The sequence below is a fragment of the Pongo abelii genome, chromosome 11, assembly GCF_028885655.2.
Source record: "Pongo abelii isolate AG06213 chromosome 11, NHGRI_mPonAbe1-v2.0_pri, whole genome shotgun sequence".
Classification (NCBI taxonomy): domain Eukaryota; kingdom Metazoa; phylum Chordata; class Mammalia; order Primates; family Hominidae; genus Pongo; species Pongo abelii.
This window is the reverse complement of record NC_071996.2, coordinates 83,787,615-83,802,995: the sequence shown is the minus strand read 5'-3', so window position 1 is coordinate 83,802,995 and position 15,381 is coordinate 83,787,615. Positions and strand designations below refer to the sequence as shown.

The window sequence follows — 15,381 nt, the reverse complement described above, 5'->3', positions numbered from 1 at the left end:
TTTAAAATACAGAGAAGAGCCTGCTAAGACCTTGATTTCAATTACTCTGAAGTTTCTTGTGGGGTAACCTTAGATGTCCATGAGGAAAGGCCATTGTAGTGTTAGTACATTTTTTATGGCTAATAAGATTGAAGTACATTATCTAGTTGAGTTTTAGGTTTCAAGAGTTTAAAAAGGGTAAAGATGTTAAACTTTACTACTAAGCAAAACCCTGGAGTACTAGAGATTCCTCTCTGTAGAAACCTGTCTTGTCAAAAGTTTTTGAGTTGATGTCTAATATCTATACTTACTTTTATCAGAACATAACTGAAATTACTGTTGCATATTAATAGTGAAAGCAAGCTTCTCAGCTAATCAACAGATGCAAACTTTCCCCATGGTTCTAATAATGTGGGCTTTCAGAATAGTTTCATGATTCAAGAAGTCTAGCTCATTAATTTTGAAAAGGACACTGCAAAACATACACAAACAAAAAACATTTTGCAGAAGAGTTAACTTAAAGGAACAAAAGGAGAAAGCTCATCATGAGTCTGATGGACTGCTCTTTATGCAAAAGGAGTATTTGCACTTCTTTATTTACATGTTTCCTTTGAGTTCTGCTGGTTCGGGTTCACATAATCAAAAGACTTCTATCCTAAACAAGTGATTGTCACTGTCTAGCATTTAACACAATAGCAAACAATTACAAACTGCTACAATTTGTTGCTGTTTCATGATTTTTAAGCATGCATGTGAGAAAGTTAGAATTGTTACATCGCATTAGTCCATCACTCCCGACTTCTTTTCACATTATATATATTTGAGAAAAGAAAAGAATTTGGTTTTATAAATATGTTGATGGAAGAAACTGCTCAAGGAAAAGCTCAGAAAAATACTCTTCAGATTTTTTTGCCCAACAGCATGGCTTAACCATATTTTTTTTCCTCACTCAGAAAAATTACTTTTTAAACTAATTTTCTAATGTCCAAAATGGCTTATGACATGAATTGATCTAATTTCTTTTTTTTTTTTTTTTTTTTTTGAGATGGAGTTTCGCTCTTGTTGCCCAGGCTGGAGGGCAATGCCGCGATCTTGGCTCACCGCAACCTCCGTCTCCCGGGTTTGAGTGATCCTCCTGCCTCAGGCTCCCGAGTAGCTGGGATTACAGGCATGCGCCACCACCCCGGCTAATTTTTTTGTATTTTTAGTAAAGACGGGGTTTCTCCATGTTGGTCAGGCTAGTCTTGAACTCCTGACCTCAGGTGATCCACCCGCCTTGGCCTCCCAAAGTGCTGGGATTACAGGCGTGAGCCACTGCGCCTGGCCTGATCTAGTTTCTTATTGTACTAGAGTAATCGTTAATGTTCTTCACAAGTAATACCATTGATGCTTATCTTTAAAACAGTAATAAGCTGGAAACCCTATAAGGATATAAGTAACACACTTGTATATTAGCAAAACTTTTGTATCTTCTCAAATGAAAATCACTACGAAATTTTATCTTGTCTCAGCTTGAGTTTAGAACTAACATTCCTAAATTATTTTGTTTAAAGTGAGAACACATAGGTGCCTGAATATTGCAATCCAATGTTAATGAAAAAAGTACACACCCTTCCAGCTCCTCCTTAGAGCTGGTGGAAAATACAATCAAACTAATGAACATAAAATTTCAAATGACTGAAAGCCATGATAAATGGGATATAGTCTTACTCTAAAATATGGGGTTTCTCATCATTAATTATATTCTTAATTATCAAATCTAATATTTTGCTTCTGCCTTCTTGCATTTCTAAGACAGTGCCACTTTATTTTCAAAACATTTACTGTTTCTAACTTGAGAATGTTTCCGTAACTTTCTATCGGGGGCTGTGCAGAGTTCTCTTTCTGTATGTGGAGCACATTATCGTTGAATAAATATCATTATTCTCCCAATCACACTTCCCCAGCTCAGTAGTTTTATGGGCCCCAGTGAACCACAAAAGCCTAAATTGTCTAGAATCAATTTCATAGTTTTTCCTCAAAACCCCCCAAAAAGTGATCAGCAACAGCCATAAGAACATCAAGGACTCATTGCGTGAGAAACACGAGCAAAACACATCAGTAAGAGACAAATGCCTTTTTTAAAGGAATGCAAACAGGTTCTAAGTAGTAGTCAAAGACAAGACAAGTTGACTGCCTGGAACTTGTACTTCAGCATGGAAGCACTGAGCACCAACACGGAATTCCGAAGGACAGTAATTAAGGGAGGCCAAGACAGCAACCATGGGTCAGAGTTTGACACTAAGTCACAGTGTGGGTGGCAAGGGAAGAAAGATACGACTGAAGTTGCTCTGAAGTGTATCTAGCAAAAGCAAGTGACGTTGTATCTCAAATTGGCAATCATTTTACGTATTTCAGCCAACTTTGAGCCCTCTAGTCTCCGTTTCCATACCCTGTTCAACAAAATCACACTGCACAATTTCCCTACAAAGCTAATGCTTATGACCTGGTGAATATCCTACTATATGCATAATTCTTATGCGATGATAGATAGATTAAATAGATGGATAGATACATATATACGTAGATCACTGCTCAGGGTCCTATTATACAAACTTTTCTGCATCTCCACTTCTTCCTTAATAATAAACTTCGAAACTCCCTGGATGACATTGATCTAATTCTATTCTTCTCGATGACTTCATCATATTATTGATAATGCCACAATTTATCTAACCATTCTCTTACCAAAGGATATTCTATTTGCTTATCTTTTCATTCATTTGTTACCACAAATTATTCATGCAACAAGTCTTAATACCCTCAATGTGCCTGTTCAACTCTAGGAATAGAGCAATGAACAAAACAAAGTTCCCACTTTCCTAAAGAATCCATTCTAGTGGAGGGGACAGGCACTAATTTAATATGTAACATAATGTTATATTTTTATGAAGCTAAACAAGGGGATACAAAGTTACAGGCAATTTCTTATTACTTTAAATGGGGTAGCCAGGGAAGAGCTCTCTGAGGAGGTATTTGATCAGAAACCTGAATGACTTGAGGGAGTAAGCCATGAGGCCTGTTAAGAGAGGAGCAATCCAGTCAGAAGGAACAGCAAGCAGCAAGCACCTGAGTTCTGAGGAAGAGATACTCAGCGAGACTGGGAACACTTGTGAATGCCACTGCAGTAAATGCAGAGTGACAGAAGGGCAGGAAAAGGGACCAGACATATATCTTGCCCAAGGTCTAGGTGATGCAGTGCCTGGTAGGCTGTAGAAGGAACTTCAGCAAATGCCACAATAAATATCCACATATATTGCTAGATTCATCTCCAAAAAGGCTATCAGAACTCACATTTCTATGAGCAGTCTATAAACATAGGCAGCCAGGCTCCAAAGTCTATGCAGCAGCTGTTTGTCAGCCATTTCAGTTTGCTTTTAAAAAACATTTATCTATAACTTGAAAAAGTATTAGGAGAGTGAAATATCTGTATATAAAAGCTACACAAATGCAAATATTCTTGTTAGTTTATCACATCTGCCAAACCCAGAAAGCTCTGTATATTAGACCCATCAGTGGGAAACCAGACAGCTTCACAGTGAAAAAAAATCTCCGACTGAGAAAAATAAAATAAAATTCTGGTATAATCTCTGGTCCAGTTATCTCTGGAGAAATAGTTGACAGGACTAGAACTGGGGACTCCAAATTGGCAGTGGCAACACAAAGCTATAGGACAGAATAAGTTGCTAAGAGGCCTAACATGTATCAACATGAGATAGAATTTTCTAGGTTGGAAGGAAATGGTCTTTTTAATATGCCAAAATGTTGACTTTCAACTATAATCATAATAAAGCAATTTATATCAATAAAAATACGTAAAATGGGTAAAAATAAAACCTAAAGGAGATTGTTTTAGTCATTATTGTCCAATCTTTTCTTAAAACTTCTGGTTTCATCTTCTTCCACTGACATCTTACATTCTGTGAAGGAGGAAGTAGGGGGGATGGAAATAGCTTTAAAGAAGCACAAAAGGCCTGAAGGTCAATAGGGAGGCAAATACTCAAAGAATGAGAACCACAGATATCTAATAAAGTCTATGATGCCTTTTCATGCAAAAGGCATAAGGAATGCTTAATCATCTAATATTTACAATATAGGAAAAAGCTATTTCACATTGAAATTTGTAGCATTTTTGGGTGATTATGAAACCCTCATTTAAAATAGCCATGTATCCTGTATTTAGCGAAACAAGACTATGAGAAATCTTAAACATGATATTAATTCCCCAAAGTTTAAAACTCCAGATGTGAAGAAAAGCCAGAGAATGCCTGCTGTGTAATAAGGCCTATATCTCTTTGGAATCATGGATTTAATTAAGTTTTAATTTGCATCTTGGACAAAAAGATAGACTTTTAGAATGAAACAAAAAGAAAGAGGGAAAAAGCCTTCTAAAAAACAAAGTGTCAATAAAATTTTAGTTATATTCTCTAGCCATCATTTGGCTTTTAAAATTCTGATAACATTCCCTCAAAAAACAAAGCATTTCCTTTTGTCTAGACAACATAGCCTGCTTCTGTCTCAGATAGGCCACTTGGGAACCCAGGATCTGACTCATTTCCCTCACACCATATATGATTCCATATAAAACAGGGCTATATGTCCCTTCCACAGCCCAAACAGGGATCCCCAAAAGGCAGTGCTTCCTATCATTCTTGGGCCAATGTTTTCACCAAGTTCTGTTTGAAAATGTATTTGTTCCTGTTTTCTTTGCACTTACCTTGTGAGGTCTCATCTCCATGACATCTGACAGTGGCTTTGGGTGTTGCCTAAAGTGAAAGCAGCAAGCAACAGTTACAGAGGTGGTTTCCTGTGGAGCAGGCAACTTAACACAGCTAAGTTCAGGTCATTCTCTGAATACTAAAACTGAGAAGTCAACAATAGTGTAATATCAGATAGCTAAATGTTTTCACTATACCCACACATGTAGTAAAGAATTTAGGCTGCTGAATTTTCTTTAACTACAGGGTTCTGCTTTTCAAAAAAAATTTTTCAACTTACAAAGACTTTTATAACAGACTGCCTTTTTGAGAAAGGAAAGCCTTCTTTCTTTATATTATCCAGGAACCATTATACGCATCCCATATAATGTATTGCTGATACTTCTTAGAAATATCTTCAGGAAAGGGTCTTATCTTATATTTATTATCTTATATTTATTTATATATTATAAATAATATATATAATAAATAAATATAAGATATAAAATACCAGTACAATGTGTTCCTAGGAGTTGAATGTATGCATGCATATGGCATTTGCTTGTTTGTTCATTGATTCATTTATTCATTCAATGAATTTACTGAACATATATTGAGTTTCTCTTTTTTGTGCCCTGAGGATATAACCACAAATAAGACATAATCTCTGTCCTCAATAAGTTCACAAAATCTTATGATTTTATGGGAAATCACAAGATGGGAAAAGAAAACTGGACAAATAATTATGAATATTATGTGAGAATTACAACAATAGGAATTTATATAGAATACATTGGGCCCCAAGTAGGGAAATGGGCATTCTAATTAGGGTAAAAGAGTTGATCAAAGGAGTTGATTCTTGAACTGTGGTAAAGAATATTGTGTGGTCATTTTTCATGCAAGGAAGTGCATTCCCAGCTGGGAGTCTAGCATATTCAAAGATCCAGAGGCACAAAACAATACAGCACTTTCTGGTAACTGTAGCTAGTTCTATATTGATAGAGTGTAGATGACTCTAAAAAGGAATAAGACTGAGATATTAGCAAAATGATTTTTAACATCAGGAGGCATTTCTTTCAGAGAACAAAAATAAATAACAAGTATATCCATGAAATACTTCTTGAGAAATATTTTGGTTCAAGATTGAACACTTTGAGGAACAATGTTAATGAAAAGTATTGAAGTGCTTTCAATACTTCGGCTCATGTCTGAAAAATACATAGATATTGCATATTTTCACCATGGCAAATATTCAGACTAAGTGCTAACACATGAAGCTGAACTAGATTATAAAATACTAATCCCTTTTGAGGAAACTATATTCACTTTATTTTTATGTATCAGAATGGCTTAGAGCCAATAGAAAATTACAGCCTGTATAATAGTGTCTGGCCCAGAGTAGGCTCTCAACAAATAGGTGTTGATGGAAATACCACATTGAGGCAGCTTTTGGCAAACAAAGAAATGCTTTGGGCACCAACCCAGGCTCTCCAGCTTAAAACTGTTACTGCTCCTTCTGCAATTAGAGACTTTTTCCCTTGTGATTCATAGAGTTGCATTCATTATATCTCTTTTTGGTCTCTGCTCCTAACTAACCTTCCTCCTAGCTCACACATACCTAGAGATGCCTGAAAATGTTTTCTCTAGGTATGTCTGGGCAGGTTCGAAGGATATAGCTATTATATCATTGGCCTTGGACATACAAACCAAAGAGGCACAGTTGCAGTTGCCAATATTGGTGGCAATTCAAAATGCTCAAATCAAAAGGGGAAAAGCAAGAGATCCATGGACAACCACAATAAGAGAAGCAGAGCATCTCCCCCTTATTCTACCTTCTACCATTTGGGTGCATCCAGTTGGGGTAGAGGAGCTATGACAGGGAAAGAGAGAAAAGGGTAACTAAAGAACAGGTATGTTTAGCAGAAGGGGATCTAAGGTACCAATACAAAGTCTTGGGTCAGACGCAGATACCATTTCCAAATGCAAAATGCCCCTCAAGACTCACTGATTTCTCTACCTAGTGCATCACTTCCCAGTATGTCACCAACCACTCCAGCTTCCTTCTGGTCCTCTGATAAGGTTTCTCCTTTTTGTTCTGCAGCTGCTTCACTACTCTATTTTCATCAAAATTGAATCCAAGCACTTAGAAATCGTGTGCTGGGTGGGACTTTAGATACTCAATTCAAACCTTTTGTTTCACATTTCAAGAAACATTAGATAAGAGAAGTTGATCATTTTATTCAAAATTGTATTTCTGGTAGGTAAAAGAGATGAACCTCTGTATCCTGACAACTCTTCTGTCCCCAAGTCCAAGGCCGTTTTGACTATATCAGGCTATTTCTACCTCTACTCAACTGGTTAGAAAATGAGTGTGGCTTACTATAGGTTTCACACATGAAAACTATACTTCTCCCTCTCATTGACTCTTTCCAATAAATCACCAATTGGTATTGAGTTCTTTTTTTCCCAAGTTCTGTACTTTTGTTTCATTTTCATCCACACTTAATCAAATAGTTTAGATCCCAGCCTCAGTGATCCTGCCTGTCCACGGCTCATCAGTCAATCTCAATTCTACCATATAGCATTCTTTCCCTCCTCTGAGCTTGTGTTAGCTCATCTGAATCATTTATTTTGCAAGCACGTATTTACTTTCTTGATTAAACTCTTGAATTGAAGAAGACTTGTATCTTCTCACCAAATAGATAATCTTCTTGAGGATAAAAACCACATTTTATTGGTTTCTATATTTACCCATCAACTGAGATCATGCACAAAGGAGAGAAATTCAAGAAATATTTGCACAATGAGTAGACTCTGGTAACAATGGATGTTTTAATGAAAGAAAGTTGTAATGAAAGATAAGCATTGCTTGTCACAGGGCCTTCAACTATAACTGTCTTGCTATATGGCTACCTTGTACCTTACCAACAAGTAAAATAGGCCAGGCAAAGGTGTGGATATTCTTTGGCCCTAACCTGTGCTTATGAATTAAATGAAGAGAGAGGAGAAAGAGTTGTTATTCAGCTTGTTCAGTTTAGAATGATATGCTGAATTTAATCATATCTAAAGTTCCATCCAGCTCCTAAATTCTAAGTGCTATGATCTACATTGATAGTCAGAATTTGGATCACTTAGATTTACAGTTTTTCAAATAGTTGTCCTAGAAACCCATAGTAAATCTAAGTAAATAACTTCATCCTTCAGCCCCTTACTTCATGAACCTTTGTCTTATTTCTGAGAAAATATAGGAGGATGTGCTCTAATCTGTGGGTATTCAGTTTATTCATTTTATGCCAAGACCAGAGGTCTGAAACCAAATGTGTTCCAGAAAATTCATTTAAAATTCAGATTGTTTTCCCTTATTAACAATATACTACTTGGAGAATAGGACTTAAAATAGAATCAGTTCTATTGTTGAAGTACATTATAGGTAAAATAAATTTTACTAGTAAAACTGAGGAATATATCTACTCTTATTTCATTTTTATGTATAGAAATTTGCATATAAAATTCCAGAATGCTGAATTACAAGTAAATATTTGGAACAAAATCTGTTCATAATCTAGGGACATATCTGTTTATACACTACTTACATTTTATCTAGTGAAATCAATGTTCTTGAACTTATTTTTCTAAATAGAATGGTTATATATTCACGTGTATTTATAGTGTCACCTTGATCAGTCCCATATGAAGGAAGAAAGCTTGATTAGCATCAATTTGCAATTACTTTGCAAAATCTCTTTTACTTCATCAGGAAGAAATCGACCATCACAGAGCACTTACTACATGTTACTGCCCAACACAAATTTCACGTCTATATATGAACATTTTAAACCTTAAACCTTTAAACCAAGCTTGTCCTATGCACACCCAACACAAATTCGTAAACTTTCTTAAAACATTAGGATATCTTTTTTTGCGATTTTTTTTTAAGCTCATGGGCTATTGTTAGTGTTAGTGCATTTCATGTGTGGCCCAAGACAATTCTTCTTCTAGTGTGGCCCAGGGAAGCCAAAAGATTGCACACCCTTGCTTTAAATCTTCTTTACAATTTGAGATTTAGTAATTTACATTCATTTTGAGTTGAAGCAAAACTTGATCACTTAGTTTGGTTCAATTTAAATTACCTCAGCTGTAAACAAATAACACTACAGAGTACTGCAGAGGGTGTTTTTCTTTTTAAAAATAGTATCTTGCTCTTATTTACAATTGCATCTTACTTAAAAAGATGACTTGCATATGTTTTACACACATCTCTCTATGTAGAAGTGCAACAATAAAGATTTTATTCTAACAAACTTATTAACTGCCAGTTACATGTAGGAACATGTACCGCTCTAATATCAAAGAACTAGTTGAGTTTGAAATAGATTTTCTCTGCTCTCGCTCAACCTTTATGACTTGCTAGGGTGTATCTGATGTCTTTATCCACATTGCTCAGAGGCAATCTCAGTAAAAAAGATTGGACTCAGTCTTTGGAGCAAGATAGATATGGATTCACATCCTGGCTCTGTCTCCTGTTAACTGGATGATTTTTGAACAAGTTAATCTACCTCTCTAAGCCACAATGTCTTCATCTGTAAAATAAGGCCTGCCTCTGGGACTGATGTTCGGCCAGCACACAGAGGTACTGACTGCCATGTTGTTTAACCAACAGTGAAACACTTCCATACATTGGTAAATAGCTGCTATGAAAGCCCACCAGTCCTCATGTCCCATTCTATACCAGAATCCTTTGACCTCCCCACATTCAGAAACCAAAGCATCAATGCTTCAACAAGTAAAGGGGCTTCTGGGATTCTACTCCAGTGCTGCCATCCTGATTGGTCAGTCCCCTTTCTCCTGGTTGTTAAATATTTTTAAATTCCCTCTTACCTACCTCATAGAGGTTTTGTTGTTTGTTGTTTTAGGACTTAGTGAGACAGCAATACCTAGGATTAGCAAGGATTTGCTGTCTTATCTGCCCAATCTCACAATGCTAGATTTGTCTGCTGTGGCTTATCAAGAAAATCTTCACATGAAAAGGCCATAGAAGTTTTTACTCCCAAATTATTTCCTCCTTTCTTGCATTTATACTAAAGATGGGCAGTCATCACTGGCAATGCTGATTCATGCCTGTAGTGTAAATGTAATTAGCAATATTAAAATGTGGGGAAAAAATTTCTCAACTAGATCAAAATGTGTTAGCAGACTCAGTTTGAATTTTGAATGACTTATTTTTTACTTTTACACCAATCCATTTAATTAATGAAAGCCTACACATTATTTCTGTTTATATACTTGTATGGTTTGTTGATGCTGTATAATCATAAGTTAAACACACACAAAACAACAGAGAGAAAAAAGTTAGTGATTGTTTTTAATTATAAGATATTAACAAATAATTGTAATTTCCTTATTTTAGCCAAGGAAAGGTTTAGTTCTCAAGATAAATAATACAATAAATTCCCTTTCCCCAAGTTTATGTTTAAAGAAAATCGCTAATTCAGAAATATAAAAATCCAAAAAGCATATCAATATTTGACTTTGAAAAGATCAAGTGTATAGTTAAGTAAATAGATGCACTGTGAAGGTGTTTGTTTCTTCCTAAGTTTACTTGCTACTCCCTTTTATCCTGAGATGATCATGTGAGTGTACATCTCTATGTATTTCTACTCAAAATTGATCTGTGTGCATTGGATTAGAAGCACTTCTGCTCCCTCACAATTCCTGCTGGTCTGATAGAGTATAATTAGTGTAGAATATTAGGTAGGGCAGAGATCAGGTAGCTTGCCAATCAGATTTACTATCGAAACAGTGGGTGTTACCACTTCTAGTCATTTCTGACAACACTGTTAGGAATTAAATCATGGCATTAGCTGAGTTCTATTTGGCTGTGGAAGCCTAGTAGGTCATCAGTTTATTCCCCCACCCTCCAGACAAGTGGCAGGTGGAGCAGCACTAGCCCCTGCTAATGCCATGAGCTGGAGGCTCTGGCCAGTAGATGAGAGTTTACAGGGTTTTGTTTTTTTTAATTCATCAGGCCATATGCTGCCAGGCTCTCATGCAAATAGACAAAATTACAAATAATAAAAAAAGGACCAACTGTTTTAGTGGTTGGCTGTTTTCTGTCATCATTGCCATCTATGTGAGAGGCCAGTTAATGAAAGAGGGGTCTTGGACTCCCAGTGACATCAACCTAAAGAGATAGATACTTCAAAATCCAAGCTTCATTCAAACCATGTTAAACCTCTGCCCTAAGGTAACTCAGTGCCAAGTGTCTCTTTGGCTGACAAGCAGGGAAGCTGGCCTTCCAGTTGGCCTCGAGACTGGGCAAGCTTCTCTAATGCTCCCTGCAGCTGAGGCCCATTGTCCACTGATGTGAGAAGAGAGAAAAGGCTAAGTTTCGCTTGGGTTGGGTGAAGTTGGGGCTCATGGGTTTATCAGATTCAGACACACTTTAAATAAGCAGCTTTAGAAACAGGAAAGGTGAGTCAATGCAATTTTCTGTTTTAAAATTATAAGAAAATTAGATTTGTAAGCTGTTCAGAAATCTCTAACTTTTTAATATCAAAGACTGCAAGAAAACCTCTCCAAGTAGATTCTAAACTCTTGAAATACTTGCATTTAAAATTAAAATGTTGCTAAACTTTTGTATAATTTCTGCTATTGCTATATTCATAATTATTACCAAGTTTCCAGTCTGTACAAATGGAGAATTTCACACCCTTGATAGAATTCACACATTTATTTCCCATTTTAAGGCAGTAAACCCTCAACCAAAAAAATGAAGTAGACCAATTCTGAATTCATATCTATATGCATATATTTAAAATAATTCAATTTTAGAAATGTTGTGCTAACATTCATTTGCACCTCTATCAGGTCACTTTGAAACCATAATTTGCACCTTTTAAAAAGACAATTCAAAACCAGTTTTACTCAATTAATATGCAATGTTTTGCAGTTCAAAAATAGTCAAAATAAAAGTATCACATAAATATGTACACATGCAGGTGTGATAGTAAGAGAAATTTATGATGAGAGTCTCTTGTTCAACTCTTGCTACACAGCAAGGATATACTGAAGAGTGATTTTGTCCACAGTGGCCAAGGCACTACAAATGTCTTACAGGCAAGTAAATTATTTTCTGTCCTGTTTTCTCTGCCATGTCACCAAAGCCTGTGTTCCTTAATGTCTCACTGGCTTTGTTTTTACCTCTTGGCTAATTTGTAATCTCAAGTGTGATTATGAAACACACATAGGCCGAGCTTTATTGTCAGGAATGGTTCCCAGATCCACTGGGGAACAAGTCATAATAGAAAGCTACAAATGTTTGCCTCTAACAAACTGTCACAGTTACACTCCACCATAACTTGACAGCTTTTGAATGAAGACAAATTGTTAGTTCATCGATGAAACTGGCATTGTTAGAAAAACTAGTTCCTATTGTATATAAATAATGACAATGAAAGATAATGCCCTTTTTAATTTTTCAAGAGACTTATTATTAGAGAGTCCCATAACAGGGAATAACAGGCTCAATTGTCACTGATTTTTGTGACTCTGTATTCCCAAGCAACTTGATTTTTTTTTTCTAATTTGAAAAGGTTTACTTCACTGGGAGAAAAGTTTCATTGGTGATGCTCACTGTTTAATGTCTTACAAATAAAGATCTACTATTCCAACCAATTTAAAGCTGAGAAAATAGCAACCAGATTGACCTTAACTTGAATCTATGTTGACAAAGTAATTCAGTCAGTTTGTGAAGGATAAATGACAAGATTTTCAAACATTTTTATCTTATGGGAAACTACACGAGTGAGGTGTGGAAAAGTATGTATATTCTAATATCTCAATAGGAAATTTCAAGATATATTGCTATTCACAATGAATTCTAAAATTTACAATTCTCATTTAATGGTGACAAACATTCTTCTGTCATAAGACAATACATGCCAATAACAGGCAAATTTATTTACCTAATGTAAGACTGTATCTAGATATTACAATGTACTCAATATGACAGCCAATCATAAATTTTAGATACAAAATAGCTAATCAAATTTAGTGTTAAAGAAACCAAATACATAAACAACTTTCTTATGAAAATCCCACTCTTGATTAGCTAAAGTAATAAAGCCATAAACTAGTAAAATATAGATGGTTCTCATACATAGAAAGCAAAACATTTAATCATTTCCTCTATTAATTATTTTACATAAATAGTAGATTCAACCATTACTACATCCTACTGAACTCCCAGTGATGTTATTATAAAGAATAAAGACACGGCACCCTGGAGATAAAGTTGAATTCATTCATTCATTAATTCAACAAATATTTACTGGACCCCTCCTTTATATGCCAGGTGCTCCCTGTTCTGGGCATTGGCCACCTGTGATCAAGACAGTCTCAGGTCTCACAGAAAGCCAAACCCTAAACAGGAAAATAAATAAATAAACATGATAATTAGAGGCTGTGATAAAAGCTATAATGGAAGTGAATAAGTTAATGTAAGAATAACTTCTGGATAGTTTAAAATGATTCTTTTCCTGATGTGAAAGCATAGTTTACTTATGACATACTCAAAGACACACAAGATCAGAAATCTTAATCTTTTCAGAGCCAAAAAAGGCCTTAGAGATCATTCAATGCCACTTTCTCACCTTATAAGAATAAAGCTGAAGTTTGAGTGGGTTAAGTGGCTTACCTAATGCGGACATTAGCTGAACAATTAGCTTTTACTGTTAAAAAGTAAAGAAGCATCATTAATGTGTATTAATTTACTAGTTATTTCATGTTGGTGAGACATGCATTGAAATGGCATATCTAAATCTGGTTATCAATCTAGTTACAATGGGGAGAACCTATATAAATAATGGTCTTCATCTGATTATATCGTTTCATAACTCTTAGATGGCAGGTGAACCTGGATATTTAACCAAGCTCCCACTTTCTTTCCTTCTTAATAATGATTTTTCTTTCCAGAATGATCTAAAAAGATTATATTCCTTGGATACTACATACAAATGTAGAGGCATAGAAAATATTAGCAAGAAAATGCTCCTCTAAACTTTGTAAGAAGGATCATACAATATTAAAAATTTATAAGGCTAGATCATATTTTAAAGTTTACTTACCGTTATTAATAATAACAGAGGGCTTAAGACCATTTTATTATTACTGTTTTCATAATCAAATTTGATCTTCAAACAAATTAGAATGTTATAAATAGAAAAGATATTATTATAGTTCTTTTAGAGGTGATAAACTGAGATTTGAAGAGGTTAAGTGACTTACCCAGGTCACACAGGTGGTAAGCATCAAAGAGAATTGAAACCCAGGCTTCTCATCCCAATCTTCATGTGCTTTCACTAGAACATCTACCCCTCATAAACATGCATTACAGAACCACTGGGTACCCAACATAGTGCCAAGATCCAGGGAAGTTATGAACAAAGAGATGTTCTTGCAAGTTCGTAGTCGAAATGTAAATATGACTGTATACACACACACACACACACACACTGACCAGCTTGCTAGAAGAATTAGAAAAAAATGGCCCTCAATGGCAAGGTTTTTCTACATAGTATCCCATTCATAAACCTCTCCCTCTTAAAATGGTCCGCCAGTAAATTCTCAGGTGTTAATAGCTTCCAATATTGAAGCACTATCTGGCCAGCTTGTGTTCTTGCTTTCTTTTCTTTTTTTTTTTGAGACGGAGTCTCGCTCTTTCGCCCAGGCCAAAGTGCAGTGGCGCTGTCTCGGCGCACTGCAAGTTCCGCCTCCCGGGTTCACGCCATTCTCCTGCGTCAGCCTCCTGAGTAGCTGGGACTACAGGCAACCGCCACCGCGCCCGGCTAATTTTTTGTACTTTTAGTAGAGACGGGGTTTCACCGTGTTTGCCAGGATGGTCTCAATCTCCTGACCGTGTTCTTGCTTTCTAAAGGTCATGTTAAAGATGACACCAAAGAAGCACATGTAAGTAGTTATAATAGGCTAATTAGCTTCCACTATTAACCTATAGTTTAAATATATATTAATTTTAATGTATATATATACATTACAAAATATATACATTTCAACTATGAACTTGCAAGAACAATGCAGTATATTTAAACTATAATGGACAAACAGAGGCAGTATGAGATAGGGAAGTGCTTCAGCATCAAAACAGTTTCATTAACTAGGAAACTTGTCCTACCAGACTACTTTTGGTGTTATTCAAGTCCAGCTCAGTACAGCATCCCTAACTACAGAAGAGCCTTCCAATGGGATTACCAATTGCTTGCTTAGAGATTTGTAAGTAAAGGTCTAAAATAGCCTGTTAAATCATGTGGTTTGGAGGCATTTCATGATCCTGACTTCTAGAACAAGCATAGATAATTAGTAAGGCTGACACAGCCCATTATTTTTACACTCAAATGCATCATGTTAAATTAACAGACAGAGGCCACATGATGTGTGACCTTTTTTTCCACTGATAATCATTTCTGTGGTGCCACTTTCGCTACCACACTTTTCTCTTCCATGGGCCGGACTCAAGTTGCCAGTCACTAAACAGCTATTCTATCAGCTCTTTTTTTTTTTTTTTTTCCTTAACTGAGAAAGCTATTTTGAGTCCTCACTGGTGGTACTCTCCTGTGGTGGGAAAGAAGTTTGAATGAAAACAAAATATGAG

General features: G+C 35.8%; 2 long non-coding RNA genes across 4 annotated transcripts in view; one reads left to right on the top strand and one right to left on the bottom strand.

The window, feature by feature from the left end:
- Positions 1-3,745: 3,745 nt before the first annotated feature.
- LOC129058059 (uncharacterized) overlaps positions 3,746-15,381 on the bottom strand; it is a 36,698-nt gene continuing 25,062 nt past the window's right edge. Inside the window, exon 3 of the long non-coding RNA XR_008522887.2 lies at positions 3,746-4,784. This is a non-coding gene — a long non-coding RNA (uncharacterized LOC129058059). The remainder of the gene's footprint in view (positions 4,785-15,381) is intronic.
- Positions 14,472-15,381, top strand: part of LOC129058056 (uncharacterized) — a 50,460-nt gene continuing 49,550 nt past the window's right edge. For 2 of the 3 annotated variants that reach the window (XR_008522884.1, XR_008522883.1), the window contains exon 1: positions 14,472-14,681. This is a non-coding gene — a long non-coding RNA (uncharacterized LOC129058056). The remainder of the gene's footprint in view (positions 14,682-15,381) is intronic. The other variant, XR_008522885.2, reaches the window with a different exon arrangement.